At 45.3% G+C, this 15044-nt stretch overlaps 1 protein-coding gene across 2 annotated transcripts in view; it reads left to right on the top strand.

Moving 5' to 3' along the window:
• The first annotated feature begins 6452 nt into the window (after positions 1 to 6452).
• The window catches only part of AIFM2 (AIF family member 2), a 35532-nt gene continuing 26940 nt past the window's right edge, over positions 6453 to 15044 (top strand). The window contains exon 1 of one of the 2 annotated variants that reach the window (XM_069979169.1): positions 6453 to 6526. The gene's annotated coding sequence lies outside the window, so the exon portion shown is untranslated. Of the gene's footprint in view, positions 6527 to 14911; positions 14943 to 15044 lie in introns of those variants that run through there. The other variant, XM_069979170.1, reaches the window with a different exon arrangement.

Here is a 15044-nt window from a genome sequence, read left to right as displayed (position 1 = left end):
TTGCAATACTGACTGAAATATACTGACTGAAATATACGTAGTGTGAACGCAGCCATAAACAGCGTGTCTATGGGAGGGCTTGCATACCTCTGCTCTCCTTCGCTCTCTGCTCAAAGAATTGAATTGTGGAGGGCCGCAGATAGCAGAGGCGCGTGAGCCCTCCCATAGACACGCTGTTTGACACTGAGGCAGATGGGATTCCACAGCCGAGAGGTCCGCCACGGAATGTGCTCAGTGTGAACTGGCCCTTATGTCTGTAATGCTAACATGCATTAGAATTGACATCAGAGATACTAGTGCTGGGGGCCTGATACTGGGGTCTGTAATATTTTGAGGGCTTGATTCTGGGGTCTGTACTATGCTTACTTATTATGGAGTCCTATTATGGAGTCCATATTTTGCTAGGGGCTTGATACTGGGGTCTATAATATGTTGTGAGCTCTGGAATATGCTTCAATCATCTATCTGCCTCCCTTCCTTGTCTTTCCCCCCCTCCACCCCCCACCAGGAAGTGTCCTGACTTACACAGACCTAATGACTGTCGTCACCGTCACCAAGCTCTTCTCTCAGCTCCTTCTCCTGTTTCAGCAGCCCCCCCCCTCCTCTGCCTTGTCAGGTGACTCAGCTTGCTTAGTTTCCATTGGCTGAACAACTGCAAGCCATCACTTGGACTGGGGAGGGGGGGCTGCTGAAACAGGACCTAGAGCAGCCCTCCTGCTGATGACTCATCCTCACAAGAAGGAGCTGCCTGGTGACGGTGACGGCAGTAATCAGGTCTGTGTGAGTTAGGACACTACCTGGTGGGGGGTGGAGGGGGGAAAAGACAGGGAAGGGAGGCAGATAGGTGATTGAAGCATATTACAGAGTTATATAACTTTGTAATGTGCTTCAATTACTGGGAAAAAGTTTTTCATGGCACTTGTCCTTTAATACTGGGGACTAAATTCCATTGGCATATTAGTGGGCATCAGTGGCCGGCACTGGAGGCCAATTGGCAGATGCCTGAGTAAGCTTTGGTGGCGATGTCCCCTACAGTGGCGAGAGGTGAGAGGCAAGAGCAGCATGCTGGCGCCTGCATGTTTGCTCTATAAGATGAGTCCCCGCCTCCCCCCCTCACACACACACTTGGGGGGGTGGGGGTTATAGAGCAAAAAATATGGTAAGTGAACGGGAGCTGATCGGTGGCTGATGACTATCCTGTGGATAGCTCATCGCATTTTGGTATCAAACATCCTTAACCCCTTAGTGACCGCCGATACGGCTTTTTACGGCGGTCACTAAGGGTCCTTATTCTGCTGCCATCAGCTTTTTACGGCGATGGCAGAGAATAAGGCTGCGGGGCCGGGACGGCCCCCACCCCATCCCCCCAGCTACCGGAGGTAGCTGAGGGGTTGGGGCAGTGTGTGGGGTCCGTCCCGGCCCCCCCCACTAACCGACGATCGCCGCTATTAACGTTATAGCGGCGGCCGTCGGTAAAGGGGTTTACCGGTGCCGCCGCCGCCTTTCATCTCCCCCACCGTGAATCTACGGCGGGGGGGAGATGAAATAAGTGTCCCCCAGACCTCAGATCAGCCCCCCCTAGTAGGGCGATTACTAACCCCCCTCCCCCGGCGGCCATCAGATCCAAGATGGCCACCGCCATCGCTGTGAACAGACTAATGTCTGTTCACAGCGATGGAAAAGTTAAAATTAATGAAAACCCCATGCTCTCCGCCACCGGAGGTAGCGGAGAGCATGAGGCAGTGATCGGGGACCCCCCTGTGGGGTCCCGGTACAAGCGATCAGCGGTATATACTATATACCGCTGATCGCTTGTGCCACGTGCATCCCGGCACTTTTTATCCCCTGTCACCATGAATGATTGGTGACAGGGGATAAAAAGTGATGTCCCCCCACCCCCTCTGTCACCCCCGTCCCCCAGTCCCCCCCCCCTACCCCTTATACATTACCTGATCCTGGAGCTCCTTCCTCTTCGGCGTCCTGGCTGGTTGTGAAGTGCGCATGCGCTCCACAACCAGCCAACTCTGAAAATTTAAAGTGACAGAGACCAATTTGGTCTCTGTCACTGAACTATGATTACTGTGATAGAAAATATCACAGTAATCATAGTAATACAGTGAAAATGAATGTATAAAGTACAAAAAGTGACAAACATACAAAAAAATAAAACACACACTACCACCGCACGTTGCCCGTAACAACCGCACGTTGCCCGTAACCACTGCACTTTGCCCGTAACAACCGCACATTGCCAGTGAACCCCCTCAAGATTCCCCATAACCACCCCAAATTACATGTACCCACCCCAGGTTACCTATAAGCACTTCAGTTTATCAGTAACAATCCCAGATTGTCTGTAACCCTTCCAGGTTGCACATAACCCCCCAGGTTCCCCGTAATCACGCAGATTACATGTAACCCCCCAGATTGCACGTAACCACCGCACGTTGCCTCTGACCACTCCAGGATGCCTCTGACCACCGCACGTTGCCTCTGACCACCGCACGTTGCCTCTGACCATCACACATCGCCTCTGACCACCACACATCGCCTCTGACCACGCCACGGCGCCTCTGACCACCCAAAATTGCCAATGACCCCCTCCAGATTGCGGTGCCCATGCCAGATTACAGGTACCCACCCCAGATTGCCTATAAGAATTTCAGTTTATCCTTAACCACCCCACGTTGCCCGTAACCACCCCAGATTGTCTGTAAGCACTGCAGGTTGCCCGTAACCACCCCACGTTGCCCGTAACCAGCCCAGATTGCCTGTAAGCACTGCAGGTTGCCCGTATCCACCCCAGATTGTCTGAAAGCACTGCAGGTTGCCCGTAACCACCCCATGTTTCCCGTAACCACCCCAGATTGCCTGTAACCACCCCACGTTGCCTGTAACCACCCCACGTTGCCTGTAACCACAGCAGGTTGCCCGTGACCAACGCACGTCGCCTCTGACCAAGCCACGTCGCCTCTGACAACGCCACGTCGCCTCTGACCACCGCAGGTTGCCTCTGACCACCGCAGGTTGCCTCTGACCACCCCAAATTGCCAATGACCCCCTCCAGATTGCGGTAACCATGCCAGATTACAGGTACCCACCCAAGATTACCTATAAGCACTTCAGTTTATCCGTAACCACCCCACATTGCCCGTAACCACCCCAAGTTGCCCGTAACCACCCCAGATTATCTGTAAGCACTGCAAGTTGCCCGTAACCACCACACATTGCCCATAACCACCCCACGTTGCCCGTAACCACCCCACGTTGCCTGTAACCACCCCACGTTGCCTGTAACCACCCCAGGTTGCTGTAACCACAGCAGGTTGCCCGTGACCACCCCATGTTGTCCGTAACCACCCCAGATTACCTGTAACTACCTCAGGTTGCCCATAACCACCCCAGACTGTCCGTAACCACCCCACATTACCTGTAATCTCATTTTTTTATTTTATTTTAGTAACTGCGCTATTCTAATAACCATTACTAGCTGCGGTTTTGTTCCAGTAAATTGGCGCTCCTTCCCTTTTGAGCCCTGCTGTGTGCCCATACAGTGGTTTATGCCCACATATGAGGTACTGTTTTACTCAGAAGAACCTGCGTTACAGATTTTGGGGTACGTTTTCTCTCCTGTTCCTCGTCAAATTGAGAAATTTCAAACTAAACCAACCTATTATTGGAAAAATTCGAGTTTTTCATTTTTACTGGCCAATTTTGAATACTTTCCTCTAATACCTGTGGGGTAAAAATGGTCACCACACCCCAAGATGAATTCTTTGAGAGGTGCACTTTCCAAAATGGGGTGACTTTTGGTGGGAATCTATTCTGCTGACACTACAGGGGCTCTGCAAACGCACCTGGCGCTCAGAAACTTCTTCAGAAAAATCTGCACTGAAAATGCTAATTGGCGCTCCTTCCCTTCTGAGCCCGGCTGTGTGCCCATGCAGTGGTTTATTCCCACATATGGGGTACCATTCTACTCAGGAGAACCTGTGTTACATATATTGGGGTGACATCTCTCTCCTGTTCCTCGTGAAATTGAGAAATTTCAAACTAAAGGAACATATTATTGGAAAAATTCGAGTTTTTCATTTTTACTGTCTACTTTTGAATACTTTCCTCTAATACCTGTGGGGTCAAAATGCTCACCACACCCCAAAATGAATTCTTTGAGGGGTGCACTTTCCAAAATGGAGTGACTTATGGGGAGATTTTACTCCGCTGGCACTACAGGGGCTCTGCAAACGCACCTGGCGCTCAGAAACTTCTTCAGCAAAATCTGCACTGAAAATGCTAATTGGCGATCCTTCCCTTCTGAGCCCTGCTGTGTGCCCATGCAGTGGTTTATGCCCACATATGGGGTACCATTGTACTCAGGAGAACCTGCGTTACAAATTTTGGCGTACTTTTTTCCTCTTGTTCCTCGTGAAATTGAGAAATTTCAAACTAAACGAACATATTATTGGAAGAATTCGAGTTTTTCATTTTTACTGTCTTCTTTTGAATACTTTCCTGTAATACCTATGGGGTCAAAATGGTCACCACACACCAAGATGAATTCTTTGAGGGGTGCACTTTCCAAAATGGGGTGACTTATGGGGGGTTTCCTCTCTGCTGACACTACAGGGGCACTGCAAACGCACCTGGCGCTCAGAAACTTCTTCAGCAAAATCTGCAATGGAAAAGCTAATTGGCACTCCCTTCCTTCTGAGCCCGGCTGTGTGCCCATACAGTACAGTACTCAATAGAACCTGCGTTACAAATTTTGGGGTGCATTTTCTCTCATGTTCCTTTTCAAATTGAGAAACTTTAATCTAAACATATATATTATTGGAAAATTTAAATTTTCCATTTTTTTACTGCCTAATTGTGAATACTTTCCTCCAGCCCCTGTAGGGTTAAATGCTCATTATACCCCTAGATTAATTCTTTAAGGTGTGTAGTTTCCAAAATGGGGGTTTTCAGGATTCCAGACTTCTAAATTCATTTAAAAAAAGAACTGGTCCCTAAAAAAATCAGTTTTGGAAACTTTCACGAAAATGTGATAATTTGCTGATAAATTTCTAAGCCCCATAACACCCTAAAAAAGTTAAATATGTTTACCAAATTATGCCAAAATAAAGAAGACATATTGGTAATGTGACTTAGTAACTAATTTATGTGCTTTGACGTTCTTTTTTTTTGAAGCAGAGAATTTCAGTTCATAAAATGCAATTTTTTAACATTTTTCATCATATTTTGATGTTTTTCACAAAAAACACACAAAGTAGTGACCAAATTTTGCCACTAACATAAAGTGCCATATGTGACGAAAAAAATAATATCAGAATCGCTAGCATACGTTAAAGCATCACTGAGCTATAAGAGCATAAAGTGAGACAGGTCAGATTTTGAAAAATTAGCCTGGTCATTAAAGGACAACTCCGGCGGGACCCCCCCCCAAAAAAAAAAACACAGACACCATACTCACCATCCCTCTGGTGACGATCGCCACTCCATTCGCCCGCCGTCCGCCTCACCGTCACCTGCGTCCGCCGTCCAGCGATGTCTCCTTCTTCCGGGTCCATGAGAGAGAAAAGGCTGCCAGCGCGCTTGCGCACCGGCAGCCTTTTCATTGGCTGGAGCGCATCACATGGCTTCCAGCAAGCTCAGCCAATCAGGGCTGAGCAAGCTGGAAGCCATGTGATGCGCTCCAGCCAATGAAAAGGCTGCTGGTGCGCATGTGCACCAGCAGCCTTTTCTCTCCCATTCACTCTCAATGAAGACGCCGAGGAGGAAGAAGACCCGGACCGCCCCCAGCTCTGACATCACCCGACACCAGAGAAGAGGACCGTGACGACCGTAATAGGTAATGTATATATTCTTTAACTTCCGGGGTGGGGGGTCGGGGGTCAGAAAGTGGGGGAAGGGGGCCAGACCGGGTATTTAACCACATTACAAAGTTATATAACTTTGTAATGTGTGTTAAATAAGCCAAAAAAATTTTTCGCCGGAGTTGTCCTTTAAGGCCCAAACTAGCTGCAGCACGAAGGGGTTAAAAATAATTGTGTAAAACATCAAAAAATCTTGAAACATGTTTAACATAAACCAGACAGTGAGCGGACATTTGTGCTCTCCAATGCCGGGACTGAATTTTAGTCCCAATCTGGCCCTGCCCCCTATTTTGCCATACCAGTGTGATCACATCTTTGTAAATGTTTGCCATAAATGTGCAGAGTGGGATGGGGTCATAAATTGTATAGAAATACTACACATGAACATGCCAAAATACACCTCCACCATTCCACAGTACTTTATTTTAAAATGGGTCAAAATTTTATAAAATTTATCTCCAGTTTTACTCCAATAAAAAGATCTCTGTTCTGTATAAAAGAATGCAGGAATTTCTCTTACGCCTCAGAGTTGACTACATGCAACCACATATGGAGCTTTAATTATTTTTTGGCATTCAGTTTTTTCATTTCAGATCCAGGCCTCTGTCTCATTCAGAAGTATCTAAATGCAGTTTTGGTCATATAATTTAAAGGTATGTATGTACACAGAATCCGTTAGAAGATCCTAATGAGTAGCTGTGTATTTTTAGGCTAAATACAGCTACATCTATTTCAGGAGTCTATAATTATTCTGACTGTATAGAATAATACAATGTCAGTTTACACAGGATAACAATAAAATATTGTAAAAGTAAGGCCTTATGCACACATAGCTAAAATGGGAAACAAATCATGTTCCATGAAATTCCATCAGATGATGTATTATAATGGTATTCAATACTGCTAGAGGGGAAGAGAGTAGTTACAACTATACAATCTGTCTGTGTATACTTGGATTGGAATACTTAAAGGGCAACTCTGGCGATTTTTTTTTTTTTTTTTTTTTATCAACTGGTTTTTCAATTGTAATATCAAGTCTTATGATACTTATCATCTGATGTATGCCCTGCAGGAAGTATTGTTTTCTTTTCAATCTGACACAAAAATCTCTGTAGCCACCTCAGTTCAAGACAGAAACTGTCCAAAGCAGGAGAGGTTTTCTATGGGAATTTGCTTTTGCTTTGGACAGTTCACAGACAGAGGTGACAGCAGTGTGCAACATGTTAGACAGGAAGAAAATATCACTTCCTACAGGACATACAGCAGCTGATAAGTACTGGAAGATGAGATTTTTAGATAGAAATAATTTACAAACCTATACAACGTTGATACCAGTCGATTTGGGAAAATTAGTTTTGAACTATTAACCCCTTAACGACATCGGGCATACGTATACGCCCCCCGCTTTAACGCAAACGGGCGTGTACGTACGCCCGATGTTTCTCCGATCGCTGTGTGTTCACACACAGCGGTCGGGGAAGATGGCCTGCTATAATGTATAGCAGGCCATCTCTGCTCGTCGGCACGGGGGGTGATTAACCCCTCCCGTGCCGACGATCGCTGCTATATGCTGATCAATACAGATCAGCATATAGCAGCTGAAAACAGCTTTCCGGGTCATCGGTGACCCGGTGGCCCGGAAAGCAATGGCGACTGGTGCTGTCCCAGATAGCACCAATCGCCATTAGTGTCCCCAACAAAGATGGCGCCGATGCCACCCCCACGATCGCCGTGATAGGCTGATCAGTTGCTTTGGGTTAAAAAGATTTTTATTTTTTTTTTTTCCCAATTTTTTTTTTTTTTTACTTTTTTTGCGCCCTAACACCGCTGAGTACTGATCAGCATCGCACGTAAGTGCGCCACTGATCAGCAACTCCTCCTTTTTGAGGTAGGAGCGTTTTATCCCACTATATCCTACCGCCACTGTCTGCTGATAAGTGCCGCACATAAGTGCGGCATTTATCAGCAGCTCCTTTCTTGGCGTAGGGATATTATTTACTTACCGTCAAAAAAACTTAAAAAACACTACATTACACTACACTACATGAAATAAAGTTTTACAATAAACATTTACATACCCCATATACTAGTCCCCGTATAAAGATGGCCCCCAGGGTGTTTTCGGCGTCGGACGCATATGCTATTATTGCCTCCAACACCGAAACAGCCAGTGAGAATGAATGGGGGGATCCTTCTTTCCTCCATTCATCCTCATCATCATCATCATCATCATCCAGTGACGTGTCTGGGGGTAGCGTAGCGTACGCTGCCCCCCAGACACGTCTTTTCCGCCAGTACCGTCCCAATAAGAGATCACAGTATGGCGTGAAATTCTACAAACTCTGTGACAGTACCTCAGGGTACTCTTACAGATTTAGGGTAGGTGCATACTGCGGAATGGCGAAGGATAACCCTTTGTGCATTCCGCAGCTGGCACCCGCCGGCGGACTGATGCAGGTGTGCGTCTCCGCCCGTGTCATAGACTCCATCCTATGCACGGGCGGATTCCGTTGTCCGTCCAAAGAATGAACACATTCATTCTTTGGACAGAGGGCGGAATCCGCCCGTGCATAGAATGGAGTGTGACACGAGCGGAGACGCACGCCTGCATCAGTCCGCCGGCGGGTGCCAGCTGCGGAATGCACAAAGGGTTATCCTTCGCCATTCCGCAGTGTACATGTACCATTACAGTGTATGAAGGAAGGGACACCCGAATCCAGCCCCAGATGCCCCCAGATGAACCCACTCCCCCCCCTCCCGTCCTCAGAGTTAGTGGGGAGATCGTCCGGGAACTGATCTTCCCACTGCTGGATAAAGGTTACCACCTGTACGGGGATAACTTTTATACCAGCACCCCCCTCCTCTGGTCTCTCGCTGCCCGAGCTACTGTAGCTTGTGGCACAATCCGAAAAATATCAGAAGTAGTAATAAAGCCCTAATATTTAGCAGCCATGGAGCGGACCCAGCCCTTCTGGATATGAAGGACTCCGTATCGCACCAGGGCAACATTTTCCAGGTGACGTCCCCCACACTGGAAAACAGGAGACCCCAGAAGAAGTGCAGAGTGGCGTATCAGGAAGGACACCATTTTCCAGTGTGACGCCTGTCCTGATCCCCCCGGCCTCCTATTTCAGGGGTCACGTTGATCCAGGGATTATTCTGATCGCCATTATGGAGTCGGGAAGGAATTTTTCCCCTGTGATGAGGCTACTGTCGTGTGCCTCACGAGGGTTTTTTGCCTTCCTCTGGATCAACACAGGTTGAATTTGATGGACACCTGTCATTTTCAACCTTATAAACTAATAATTGGCCTAATACCCCCAAATAAATTAGAATTGTCCCTTTTCCCCAGCTAAGTAGGTATGGCCGCCATTCCCATTAGAGGATGCCATGATGCAATTACAGAGCCTCTGTGCTGCCGGGACAGAAGAAAACCCCCACAAGTGACCCCATTCTGGAAACTACACCCCATAAGGAATCTAACAAGGGGGGCAGCTGGGATATGGCCCCCTGGTGACGGGCACATTTGTGGTGTGAAAATAAAAAAAAAATATTTTTTATTTTCACGGCACATGTTCCACATATGTGCCCATCACCAGTGGGGTCCATATCCTCACTGCACCCCTTGTTGGATTCCGTATGGGGTGTAGTTTCCATAATGGGGTCACTTGTGGGGGATTCTACTGTCCTGGCAGCACAGGAGCTTTGTAAATGCGACATGGCCTCCATCCTCCATTCCAGCCTCTAAATGGCGCTCTGTCCCTTTGGTGGCTTGCCCTGTGCCAATATGGCACATTATGTCCACATGTGGGGTATTTTCGTACTCAGGGGAAACTACCCTACACGTTTTGTGTTCACTTTCTTTTTTAACCCCTTGTGGAAAAGGAAAAAATCAAGGCTAGACCAACATTTAGTGTAAAAAATGTTTAATTTTTACACTAAATCATTGATCTTGTCTTGATTTTTTCATTTTCACAAGGGGTTAAAAGATAAAAAAAAACACTAAATGTGTAGAGCAATTTCCCCTGAGTACGGAAATACCCCACATGTGGACATAAAGCGCCATGTGGGTGCAGGGTAAGCCTCCAAAGGGAAGGAGCGCCATTTGGTTTTTGGAGGCTGGATTTGGCTGGAATGGATTCCGAGGGACTTGTTGCATTTAAAAGGCCCCTGTGTTGCAAAGACAGTTGAACCCCCCCACAATTGACCCCATTATGGAAACTACACCCCTCAGGGAATGTAACAAGGGGTGTAGTGAGCATATGGACCCCACTGGTGACGGGTACAAATGTGGAACAATATGGCGTGAAAATTAAATATTACATTTTTTACACTATAATGTTGGTTTAGCCTTAAATTTTTCATTTTCACAAGGGGTTAAAAGAGAAAAAAACACACAAAATGTGTAGAGCAATTCCCCCTGAGTCCGTAAATACCCCACATGTGGACATAAAGCGCCGTGTAGGTGCAGGGCAAGCCTCCGAAGGGAAGGAGCGCCATTTGGATTTTGGAGGCTGGATTTGGCCAGAATGGATGATGAATGCCATGTCGCATTTACAGAGCCCTCGTGCTGCCAAAACACTGGAAACCCCCCACAAGTGACCCCATTCTGGAAACTACACCCCTCAAGAAATCTATCAATGGGTGCAGTGAGGATATGGACCCCTTGATGACGGCCACATTTGTGCCGAGAAAGTGAAAAAATTAAAATTTTCCCTTTCACGTCACATTGTTCCACATTTGTGCCCGTCACCAGTGGGGTCCATATGCTCACTGCACCCCTTGTTAGATTCCTTGAGGGGTGTAGTTTCCAAAATGGGGTCACTTGTGGGGGGTTTCAAGTGTCTTGGCAGCACGAGGGGTCTGTAAATGCGACATGGCCCTTGAAATCCATTCCAGTGAAATCCAGCTTGCAAAGGCCAATTCCCTTTGGAGGCTCGTCCTGCACCCGCTTGGCACTTAATGTCCACATGTGGGGTATTTCTGTACTCGGGAGAAACTGCGCTACACGTTTGGTTTTTCTTTTTCTTTTATCCCCTTGTAAAAATGAAAAATGAAGGCTAGAACAACATTTTAGTGTAAAAAATAGATTTTTTTCCTTTTTTACACCACATTGTTCTGAAAATCTGTGAAGCACCTGTGGGGTCCAAATGCTCACCGCACCCCTTGTTTTATTCCTTGAGAAGTGTAGTTTTCTAAATGGTGTCCCTTTAGGGGTGTTTTTAATGTTTTGGCACTCCAGAGCCTCTGCCAACCTGAAGTGGTACGGTCAAAAATAACCAAATATAATGGAGGCGTTGGAATTCACTGGGCGCTCCTTTATATCTGAGACTTGTGGTTGCGTCAAATAGCGCAATAGGGCCACATATGATGTATTTCTATAAACTGCAGAAACGGGGCAATCAATAATGGGGTGCATTTCTCTGCTAATAGGTTTATCATTATGAAAGATATTGGATTACAATAAAATCTCTGCACAGAAAATTTTCAAATTTCTTACACACTACGCTTTTATTTCTGTGACTCCCTTAAAGGGTTAAAACACTTTCTGGATGTGCTTTTGCAGAGTTTGGGGGGTGCAGTTTCTGAAATGGGGTGCTTTGTGGGGCTTTCTAACATACAGGCCCCTCAAATACACTTTAAACCTGAACAGGTCCCTGAAAATATCTGATTTTTAAATTTTACAGAAAATTTGGAAAATTGCTGCTAATGTTTTAAGCTTTCTATTGTCTAAAAAAATGAAATATAGTTTAATAAATGCTGCCACCATAAAGTAGACATGTTGCTAATGCTATTTAATATATAATTTATGTGGCATAACCATTCTCTGTATAAGCAGGAAGGTTTCAAAGTTGGAAAAATGGATTTTTTCACGTTATTTTGGTGTTTTTCATAAAGATTCGTTATGAGTATCGACTCCATTTTACCAGAAATGTGAAGTACAATATGTCACGAGAAAACAATCTCAGAATCGTCCGGATAGGTAAAAGCATCCCGAAGTTATTAATGACTAAAGTGACACAGGTCATATTCATAAAATTTGTCTCTGTCCTTAAGGCCATTTCAGGCTCTGTCCTTAAGGGGTTAATGGGTGTGTGTGTGTGTGTGTGTGTATTATGTCATTTTTTACGCATCAGCCCAGGAATTACAGGACCTTTCGATTTTAATAGATTAAAGGAAACGTCTGTTTGTGGAGAGGGGGGGGGGGGGGATTTAAAAAAAAAACAAAACAGTGAGCTTACCTTTCCCTGTGCCTGCCTTGTGCTACATGACAGTGCTTCTATACCTGCCAGGTGACCTCTTCTCCCTGGTATGTCACAGCCCAGCTGAAATGTCACAAGTGGATGGGATTTAGCCCGCTCAGCCAATCAATGACTGCAGCTGTGTCCTGCCTCAATCACTGATTGGCTGAGTAAGGCATCTGTCAGCCAGGTTGTGACGTAGCCGGAAGGGAGCTGAGAAGACTGCTGGCTGCTGTCCTGGAGCAGGATGTGGTGCTGGACAGGTAAATATGATCTCTTTTTTTATGTTCCCCCACACCTGGCCCAAATTATTGGGGTTTTTTTTGCCTCCCCTGAACTTCTCCTTTAAAGTATTTGATTTAAATGTCTGCAGAGGATATATCTCATGTGCTATCATCCTTTGGTGCCCTGTCAAAGTTTTTTTCATCTTATAAAGTGATCACGAACCTTCAGTCCGAATTTTAGACCACTTCTGGTGTAAAAAAAAATATTCTCATAAGTCTTTTTAACGTTTTTGCATAGTTTCTTTTCATGTTTTAACTTGAAATTTTTATTACCATCATCATCGTCATCATCATTTCATTACTTAGTGCAACCCACTCCTTGGTTTGCCGCTGAGTCTTTCTGCTTACATAGCACCTTACAAAGCCAGTATATGAATAACCCCTTCCCCACATATCATCTATAGTAGTGTACTCTGCAAATTATCCTCCAACTCACTACTAGCCTTTTTCAATTTAGTGTACTTTCATCACCCTATGTCATGACATAGCAGAGAGGATTAGATGCTGTGCTGTGATTGGCCAGACAAGTAAGGGAAGGAAAGTACTTGAGCGAGTTATGCCAGTAAAAAGCCCAGCTCTGATCCTGCACCCTAAAATGGAGAGAATAACAAATAGTTATGCTTCATGTAGGGGACTCTCATTGGTTCAATATTGGCAATGCGAGCACTTAAAGGAGAACTCCGGGCAAAATGTATTTTTTAATATGTTATTATTTAAGGAAAGTAAGACAAATTCCTAATATACACTAATTATGGGAAACGCACATATAGTGCTATTTCCCTCAATTTAGTAGATCAGACAGGCTTCAATTTCTCTCCCCAAAAAATGGTCACGACTCGGGTGAACCCAGATTTTGCTTTTAAGTTCAGCAAGCCAACTGAACTTTTAAAAAGTTTGCTCATCTCTATTAATCAGTGCTGAAATTATCACGTGATCTTACTATTCATTTCACAGCTGTATACATAGGGTAAATCTTCTTTCCTTTATGTTTTATGTGATGTGCTGCAGGAACAATTCAATTTAGATACATATGCAACGTGTCTACAAATTTCTGCAAGGAATCTGCCACTTTGTGAAGATGCATTTAGGGTTATTATTAAGGTGTCAGTAAAAGTTGCAGTTTGTGCGAAATAACTGTGCACCACAAGATTGGCCTTTTTTAAGTTTTGTAATACAGTGGTACCTCGGTTCTCAAATGTCTCTGTGTTGGAACAATTCTGTATTCAAACCAAAATTTCCCACAAAGTTTTGTTTGGTATTCAAACTTTGCTCGGTATCCGAACAAAACTGGGGGAGATAAAACTAGGTGCACTGCAGCCTCTAGTGCTGGTAACATGATCACCACTAGAGGCTGCTGTGCACAGGAATATACAGACAGGACCAAGGAACAGGATGTCCTTTCGAAAGAGGAGCACAACACCAATCATTTGGGTGGTCTTCTTTTTCTAGGGGGTTAAGAGGTGATTCTGAACACAGCATCACAACTTAACCCCTGCCTGGCTGGCAAACTGAGCGGGCTCAGCATCACAGCGGTATAGACAGAATGCCTCCATTGTAGAAGTTTTCTGCTCTAGATTGGGAAACCCCATTCGTGTTTTCCCTCTCCTAAAGCAAGGAGCAGTGCACAATGCATTGCTACTTACTGTATGCCCAAATGCTATTGCATCACTACCTAACTCTTTACACTTTGTGGGCCAGGCTCTCTGTACCTGACCCATGGAATGTAAAAAAAACATAGTGACATAGTTAATAAGGTTGAAAGAAGACAAGAGTCCATCAGGTTCAACCTAGGGAACCCTACTGTGTTAATCCAGGGGAAGGCAAAAAAAACCCCTATGAGGCAGATTAAATGTATTTGCATTATTTTCTTATGGGAAAACTCTGCTCGGTTCTCGAACTGTTCGGTTCTGGAACAGCTTTCCAGAACAGATTAAGTCCCAGAACAGAGACATGACTGTATGTTTATTTGCTACTAATGATAATAGTAATAATTACAAATGACTGGTAATGATTCTGGGCAAATTCAATAATTGAATGTTTCTTTTAAATCCATATACACTTTGAAGACCACCAATGCTGAAGGAGGAAAATCATATTGCACAGAAATCCCTTTGGCTTTACATTCGGTGACACAGCACCCCCCCCTCTGTTGGGCGTCACTCTCTGTACCAGCTGACACGTTAGCGTAATTAATTGCCTGCAGGGGCCACTTGACATTTATTCGCTAGCTACCGTGTATATATTAATGGCTTCTACAACTCGATACCACATACATACACTGTTTCCTTTCTGTGTATTCCCTTAGCCAGCTAAAATTCCCTGCCCCGAACAGGGAGGTTTGGTTTTGCAACACAATGATTCACTGCATGCAAATGCATTAGGTGCTCCATAGAGTGCGACCAGTGAATGGAGACTCTGTGCAGAACTGCCAGCAGTGCAGAATAGTCTTTGCATAGCAGATCCAGAACAGAAGCCTTATGTTCAGAAAGGATGCAAATTCAAATGTGCTCTGTGCAGTGTAAAGAAGACTGCTTGTCTGCTGGGTGAGCACACTAAGTAAACTCTCAGAGATCGCAGTATGGTGCAGGTAGGGACGGAGCAGCACATGATCAGCTTAGAAAATCTTCATTTTGCAAATGAAGTAT

Source organism: Dendropsophus ebraccatus, chromosome 8, assembly GCF_027789765.1.
Source record: "Dendropsophus ebraccatus isolate aDenEbr1 chromosome 8, aDenEbr1.pat, whole genome shotgun sequence".
NCBI classification, from domain to species: Eukaryota; Metazoa; Chordata; class Amphibia; order Anura; family Hylidae; genus Dendropsophus; species Dendropsophus ebraccatus.
The sequence above is the reverse complement of the archived record's forward strand: the minus strand, read 5'-3'. Positions and strand labels throughout refer to the sequence as shown.